The following is an 8,770-nucleotide window of genomic DNA, read 5'->3' as shown; positions in this document are numbered from 1 at the left end:
TTTTTTTAGTAGAGACGGGGTTTTACCATGTTGGCCAGGCTGGTCTTGAACTCCTGACCTCTTGATTCACCCTCCTTGGCCTCCCAAAGTACTGGAATTACAGGTGTGAACCACTGTGCCCAGCCAACTTGCTGAAATTTTGTTTGGGATTGCATTAATTTGGAAAGAATTGGTATTTTGACAATCGTGAGACGTTCTATCTATGAACATGGAATATCTCTTTATTTACGGGCTCAATGTGTTTTTACCTGAAGAACCATGAATTTGAATTAAAACAGATACAAACAGAGCTCATCTGGCACATATGAATGGGATGTGGGGAGAAAAGTTGCCCAAGCCCAGCTGATTAAAACTCTATCCTTGACCAAACTTTGGACAGGCTCCTCCTTAGGCCTTGTCTTTGGCCTTCCTGGTCCAACTCTAGCAAAAATCCTGCTAAGTCAGTTTTCCAAGAATCTCCACATGCTTACTATTTGAACACCTTCACTGTCTGTTCAAATTCCTCATTCCCCATCTTTGACGTTTAAGTCTTTGGCCTACCTTCAGCAGAAATTCTGTTAAGTTGGTTTAGCAAGAATCCCCTATCCCGGATGTCTCCTATTAGTAATGTTCCATTCAATGACCCCCTCACTCTGCTCATTGGCTAGAAATTCCTCTTTGTCTTTGCTGTATTTAAGGTGGGGTCCCATCTCTCTCCTCTACTGCAGTAGCCTTGACACCTATCACAATAGTCCTGAATAAAGTCTTCCTTACCATGTTAATGTGTCAGAATAGTTTTCTTCTCTAACACAGCTGGACTCTGACACACCTCCAAGGAATCTTAGGGTATCAGCAACACTGTATGAAAATCTCTGGGTGCTTCCAGCTCTGAGAATCCAAAGGTTTTGGTAGAGAGCCAGGGATGAGATGACTTCATGGCACTTAGAACTTTTGCATACACTCAGAGGTACATTGCTGTCTTGTTCTCCAGGGGATTCTGCCTGTGGAGTTGGAGGCATTGTTATTATTAATATTATTATTATTTTGAGGTGGAGTCTTGCTCTGTTGTCCAGACTGGAGTGCAGTGGCGCGATCTCAGTTCACTGCAATCTCCACCTCCTGGGTTCAAGGGATTCTCCTGCCTCAGCCTCCCGAGTAGCTGGGATTACAGGCACGCCCCACCAGGCCCGGCTAATTTTTGTAATTTTAGTAGTGCTCTAAAAATACAAAACCCCTATAGCATAATTCATAAATCCTTCCTACTCTTCAAAAGAAGGCACATTGAGGTATTACGGCAGCCCCCACACTGCCTTTGACCCATATAGTCTTTTGAATATATTAAACGAATTGTCATCATTCAAAAATCAAGGGGTTTCACATAACAAAAGAGATTTCCTGCCTCTGCTTGTAAAGGATCTAGACATACCCAGAAGAAAGACTAGGCCAGGCTGGTCTCAAACTCCTGAGTTTTGCCATGTTGGCCAGGCTGCTCTCAAACTCCTGACCTCAGGTGATCCTCCCACGTTGGCCTTTGAAAGTGCTGGCATTACAGGTATGAAGCACCATGCCCAGCCTAAAAGCACTATTTTTTATTTTTATAGATTATGGTTTTACTATTGTAATTGTGATCAGCATTATTCTCATTTTTAAAGTGAGGACAGTGAGACTCAAAAGAGCATAACTTGCCCAAGGTCATACAAAGAGGAAGTGACAGAACCAACAGCAAAGCTCAGGACTGTGACTTAAATTCACGTACCATAGCCTTTGAGACCCAACCTCGCATCTGAATAAATAGATCATCAATCTTCTAAAACTTGCTGTTGCTAAGTAATTTTAAAACATCCCTTTCTATTAAAGTAAACACTGATATTTTATGGATTAGAATTACAAAGACCCCAAAATTGTGGAAATTAAAATACAAGCGATTTCAGAAAATAGGTTGGAGATGCTTATAGCATTTAAAAAAGACAAATATTTAAGCTGATGGATATCCCAAGTACACTGATTTGTCCTTTACAAATTATATAAACGTTTTAGATTATCACATGTACTCCAACAAAAAAAGAAAAGAGGTTGGATACAGACTGCTGCTGGCTCCCCCAGGGAATATTCATTCATTTTCCTTTGCTCCTTAAAGTTCTTCAATGCAAAATTGTAATAAGCAGTGGATTAAATCAAGTCCATGTTGCAGATGAAAAAATTGAGGCTCAGAGGTACTGTTTCCATTAAGCTTGATGCATTGTTACATCCATTTAACTGACACTTAGCCTTAGAAAAATACTTAGCCTTAGAAAAATCAGAAGCACATATTATTTCTTGGTTTATATTGAATTTAAATCCTCTTTCTAAGTCAATAAATTTTGTTAGCATGTCACATGCGAGCACTGTTAAATTGTGAGGGTAAAGACTTCCTGCTCTCACACAGCTTAGATTCCAGAGGCTCAAGTGAGTTCCAGATTAGAAGAGGTCTTTGGAGAAAATAAAGTATGTGCGACACTCCCTCTGACTTCACTCTATACTGTATGGCAGTTGTTTTCAAAATGTAGTTCTAGGGCCTCTGGGGGCACCAAGACCTTTGTAGGAGATCTGCAGGATCAACATCCTTTTGACAATAATGAGATACTTTTTGCTGTACTGGCATTTGCATTAATGTGCAAAAGCAATGAAAGGTAAAACTGCCAAGGCTTGGCAGGAATCAAGGTGGTGGCACCAAAATGCACTAGTGATCCACTGTATTCTTCACCGTTCACCTGAACGGGGAAAAAAAAGCTACATTCAGTCTAGAATGCCCTTGAGGAAGCAGTCAGAGTTCAGGTGCTTTAATATTCTGCGTAATGAAACAGGAAGTGTGCATAAAGCACTCATGCTGCATATAGGCTTGGCTGAGTACTTGGGTTGGCTGTAGGCAAAGTGCATTTGCCATGACTTGAGTTGAAGCTGAACTTGCTACTTCCTTCAGCGGAACATCATTTTGACTTTCAAAGAACAACTGGCACATGACTACGGTTTTTCAGTCTTGAGTATTCCAGACATATTCTTGAAAGTGAAACAAAGTAAATTTGTCAACTCAAGACAACCTGACAGATTTTGTCGCAGTGAATTAGAGCTTTTACGCAATACATATATATACGCAATTTTGGAAATCTTGCTTCTGCCGCTGTGAGTTTGACAGCTTCCCAGTACTTAAAGACTTCTGGTGACATTAGAGGTATTCTTAACTATCTAAAAAATACATTATACAAGGCAATGTTTCAAAATAACTCAGTGCAGCAACTCTCATATTTTCTCATATACTGCAACCAGAGCAACTTATTACAATACATTGAATGTAGATGCCAATGAGAATCCAGCTTCCAGTAAGCCAGATGTTTAAAAAGATTTACAAAATATAAAACAACGTTATTGTTTCATTTTGGAAAAATCAAGTTATTTTTCATAAAACACTGTCTTAAGATGTATCATGTTTATAATTTTTTATATGAATAAATTCATATTTTAAAATTTATCAATTTTATTTCTATATAGTAACTATGGATCAACATAATTCACTTAAACAGTAAGTATTTGAGAGCCTCAATTATTTCTAAGAATGTAAAGGGTCCTGAAACCAAATATTTGAGAACCACTGCCAACGGTAAAGAAGGGAGGCTTGCATTGCTGCGGTGATTGCACAGGTATTTCCCAGCTGTGCCCAGGCCTTTTCAGGACTGTAAATGCCTGTCTCTCTGGGCTTAGGCTGTGATGGGGGCAATTGGAGGCTCCTTTGCACAGAGTACTGGCCAAAAACAGATGGCCGACTCAGAAGAGTTCACTCAGGAAAATGTAATGGCCTACTGACTAAAATCTGGACCAGGCTTAAGGACAGACACCAAGAAAGGTAAGAAGGCACACAGGTTGTTAATTGTGTGATGCCATTGCCACCCACTGGCCCTGAATGGGCAGAGGAGGGGTGATCGCCGGAACCGAGGCAGCTCTGTAGCTGTAGAATAGACCTGCAGAACAGCAACTGTAGCCTTGAATAGAGAAGCACAGCTACCATCAACCTGTGGCCTAGAAAATCCTGGGATAATAAATGCACCAAACTCTCTCTCCTTTGGCCCTTCAAGCTCCTTTTGTTGCCACCAGTTGGCTGGACCCAGCCAGAAGCCAGAGGGAAAGGATCCTGATGGTACAGTCCAAGGAAGCCAGCCTCTTGGGGCTTGAGTAGGATGGGGAAGCAGAGAGAATGTTGCAGACTGAATGGCGTCCCCCCAAATTCATGGGTTGAAACCCTAGCCTCCAGTGTGATGGTATTTTACCTCCTTTGGATGATAACTGGGTTCAGTTGAAGTCATGAGGCTGGGATTAGTGCCCTAATGAGAATAGAGACACTAGTGCACTCTCTCTCTGCCATATGAGGGCACCATAAGAAGGCAGCCATCTGTGAGCCAGGAACCCAATCATACTGGCACCCTAACCTCAGACTTCCAGCCTCCAGGAATGTGAGAAGATGAATAGCTATTATTTAAGCCACCCAGTCTATGGTATTTTGTTCTGGCAACTGAGATGACTAATACATGTGGTAAAAATGGGGGCAAGGGACCCACAGAGAACACCTAGCACAGAGGTGAGGTGGTTTCCTATAACCTTGAACTACCAACTGGGGTCACAGCAGGTGATGTCTCACAGCTGGCCTGAATGGATCTTCACGGTCAAGGGCCTCTGTCCCCAGCTCCATGCACCCTTAGTAACTGCTTCTAGGGGAATGGCTGGCTAGAGGATTAAAAATGATCATGACAATAGCAACAACACCCGGCATTTGTAGATAATTTACTCTTTAATCTTATCTCATTATCTCACTTACTCTTTACCACAGTCCTATAAAGCAGGAATAATTTTTAGCCCTGTTTTACTCATGAGGACGCTGAGGCTCAGTGAGGCTGAAACACCACCTTAAGTCAGGGGCCAGATCAGACCAAGGCCATCTGGCTCGGACACCTCACTTTTCTACTGTCTGCTACCATGACAGCTTCTTTAGCCTTCTTTGTGAGGGGACCGGGTCTGGTCTTCCAAGTAGGATATATACATTTAATTCCATGAACCAGAAGACTCTAGTGTCAAGAATTGTGAAGGAGCTAAGATTTTACCCTGCTTTCATGCTAATAATTGTATCTACTTCAGTCTCACAGATGCTGGCAGAAGACACAAGACTCCTGAATCAGAGACAAGAGACAATTATTCACAGCAAGTTAGCTTGAGTTCATACTTATGTCACTTTCCCTTGCTCCAATTCCCACAGAATGAAGTGAAAAGGGCCAGGTGACTTTGCACATATAGATGACAGAGGGTAGTATTCCAGGAGAGGACAACCAAGCTGAGAGAACCCAAATATTTTATACTGAACAATAAGCCTACTTGACCTTTACCCCAGAGGGAGACATTCTGGATAGTAAACAAACCTGCACATTGCGCTGGAGAAAGACACCATATCTGTCTCTGTCTTCCAAGGCTGCTCCTTACGTAAACATCCTTAAAAAGACAAAGGCAGCCAGCTGGTAAGAGACACAAGAGGCCCATGGAGAGCTGTCTCCTAATGCTCAGAATTTCCCAGACTTGCACACATCACCTAACTGGGTATGTCACCTTGTCCAAGTTCAGGACAACCAAGGTCCTGGAGCAACTTGGAGCAGGGAGTACAGTGGCCTCTTATCCCAGCAGACAACCAGACATGTGGTAGGCACTGCACAATCAGCCTCTGGTAACCACCAGAAGTCGGTAACCCTGCAGGTCCTAGGAATTGTGTATCAGGACCTGGCAGTGATGAGGATGGGGAGCCAGAGGAAGACAATAGGGAAAAGATTATGAAGCAAAAGTGAAAGGGAAGATGAAATGCAAAAATCAAAGTGATGTCACCTGTATCTTCCTTAATTTGCTCATTTGCTAGATGGGAATAATCTCTACCTCCTAAATCTGGGTGAGGATTTCTAAGGTCAAACATGTAAAATCCTTAGCATGGCTCCCATAACTACCGCAGCTCCACAAATGCAAATCATATGACAAGTGAGGGAAGTTAGACGACAGTCATACTTGAATTTAAGTAAATTTAATTTTAAAAATATACACTTCTTAGAGGAAGTTGTGATGCTTCTATAAAGCGAGACTTCCATGTTCTTTGTTCCTGCGACTGCTGTTTTTCTGTTTTAAGGAGTTAATTCCTTTGGTGGATTTCCAATAAGATCTAATTTGCAAAAAATGCGCTTGACACCAAATATTTCATAACCCATCTAAATACATACCCTGGGCCAATTTGTGTTGCTGTAGAATCACCTGTCCTTACTTTATACTATTCGGTGGAGTATCACAGTGCATCCCAAACTTGAACTTGCAGAAGAATCACCCCCTGGGGTTTGTTAAGACAGATTCTGATTTAGTAGGTGTGAGATGATGCTTGAGATTCGGCACTTCTACGAGCTCCCAAGTGATGCCACTTGTTCAGGAGCCATACTTTGAGTAGCAAGAGATGAAAACACAGTAGCACTGTCTTATATGGAAGTCAGGCTTCCCTAGAACATAAAAAAGCCAAGGGAGCAGGGGCAGGCTTTTGCCAGCCACTCTGTGGTTGTCATTACTGCCAGCTTTTGGGTGGGTGCTTTCTTCTTTAGCCCATGCTCCAGCCCAGTAGACTCTTACCTACTATACAATCTGCACCACCTCATGGCCCCATGTGTCCTCCACCCCCCACCCAACCCCTATTCAATTACCCAGAGTTGGCAGGAGGGAGGAGTTTTCCATGAACTGTTCCCCTCCCCACTGAGGGCCAGTGGGAGGCTGAGACACCCATCTCTGTTTACTGTAAACACAAGGAGCTGCTGCTCAGGCTTCCACTAGCCGGCTCTCCACCTCCCAGGGCTTCTGCCTGTCCAAAGCTCCTGGAGGCCATCTTCAGCCTCCTTCTCTCCCTAAAGCCCTCACCTAGGGCTGACCCTGGAGGCTGCATTCTAGCCCTACATCCTCAGAAGGGGAGCTGCAGAGGTCTTAGGATGGGTCTGCTATATCTGAACTGACACAAGTTTCGTTGTGCCCCTGAACATTGGAGACATCCCTTCCTCCTGCCCTCCCTCCCTCCTGTTCACTTGACTTCTTCCACCTTTCTGTGGTAGTCAACACTCTTAGTTACAAGTGACAGGTATACTGCACAAACTAGCATTAGGAGAACATATAAAAATAACTAAACAAAAAACTAATGGCTTATAAAACCAAGAAGGGGCTTCAGGTTCAGGTAGGTCCAGGGGTTCAAATGATATGGTCAGTCCTTGCTTTCTCCATCATACTGTGCTGTAATCATTGTCTCCTACCAGATTGCATCCAAGAATCTTCAGCTCTAATTTCATATTCTCTCAGCCTAGTTAATCTGTTAAAAAACAAATAAACAAACAAAAAAGATTCTACCTGAACCAAATGAAACGGTGATGTCCACAACACACTTTCTCTTTCCTTCAATCCCTCTTTCCACCTCTCATTCCAATATAAAAAAGGTAAGGTTGCTATCTTTTGTCCTCAAAGATCTTACAGTCTAATGGGAAGGCATGGGGCATATACCAATAACTACAACATTCTATTATCAGGACCACAGAAAAAAGCATCTGCAGATTCTGTGCGCTTTTATTGGGTTCCTGGTACCTGCCAGTTCTACACTACTCATTTCCATTTCTGTAACCTGAGCTGACCCGCAAGTGTGTGCAGTGCCCGTAGCAGGAGAAGCTGCCAGGGTGCAGCTCATGACAGGGAAATCTATGCTGGGACACTTCAGCTCGCTGGAACAGTGTCCCAAGCAGGGATCAAGGAGAAAAGGGAAACCCTAGGCACCTGTAATAGCTCTGCCTTCCCATCCAAGCCTGTCCCAGCAGGAAGATAAGAAGCAGTGCAAGGGGAAGGGGAGGCAGGGCAGCAATAGGCATACATGATGAGCACAGTTGTGCATAAAAGGTGATGGGCCAGGACGCATGCTGCACTGCACCCACCCAAGATAAAACTCCTCAACTCAAGAACGTCTTTCATGTGGAGACCAAGGGTGGCTCCAGAGAGGTTCACACCCCCCCGAGATTGTATACAACAGGTCATGTGAGTGTGGAGGGCGCAGTTTTTGGGGAAATGGTTGCTAGCTTCCATCATATTCTCAAAGACGTTCACTATACCTTCATGGTAGACCCAGAATCTGATAGCAGTGCTCCAACGCTGCTCCCAACGCAGTCCAAGCCACCTCCCCTTGTAACGGTCCTACCTTTTCACCTTATCTCCAAACCTGAGTTCAAGGGCCTCATCTCATCCTTTATCTCACTCTAAACTCCTCATGCTAGCTTGGTTTCAAACCTAGTTCTGCCTACTGGCTGTGTGATCTCTCTCTCTAAGCCTCAGTTTCCTCATTTGCAAAATGGCCTTGTAATCACACAATCTTGCAAGCAAAGCCCTCATCGTGGTGCCCCTCTTCTCTTGCCAGTCCCATCACAGAGCTAAGAACTTTTATCCAGTATAGTACATAATGCCATAATCCACACTCTTATCTTGTAGGGATGCTGCAAGCATTTGAGGTGATGCTTTTATGAAAGCATCCAGTGTGACACTTAGCAAGAGACAGTGCAAAGTCACAGGAAACTTTTTACCTCCTGACTTCATTTCTTACCCCTTCATCTAATCCCTGCCTTGCAAACTGGGTTTCTGAGTCTTCCAGCGCGAAAGGGCCCAGGGAGGTTTTTGGCTCCCAAGGTGTCCTTCCCCAACCCCAGTCCCCCACTGACATTAGGACACTGAGACC

The sequence above is a fragment of the Sapajus apella genome, unplaced genomic scaffold (assembly GCF_009761245.1).
Source record: "Sapajus apella isolate SASKATOON/1434 unplaced genomic scaffold, GSC_monkey_1.0 scaffold79, whole genome shotgun sequence".
NCBI lineage: Eukaryota > Metazoa > Chordata > Mammalia > Primates > Cebidae > Sapajus > Sapajus apella.
Note: the sequence above shows the minus strand (reverse complement) of the source record.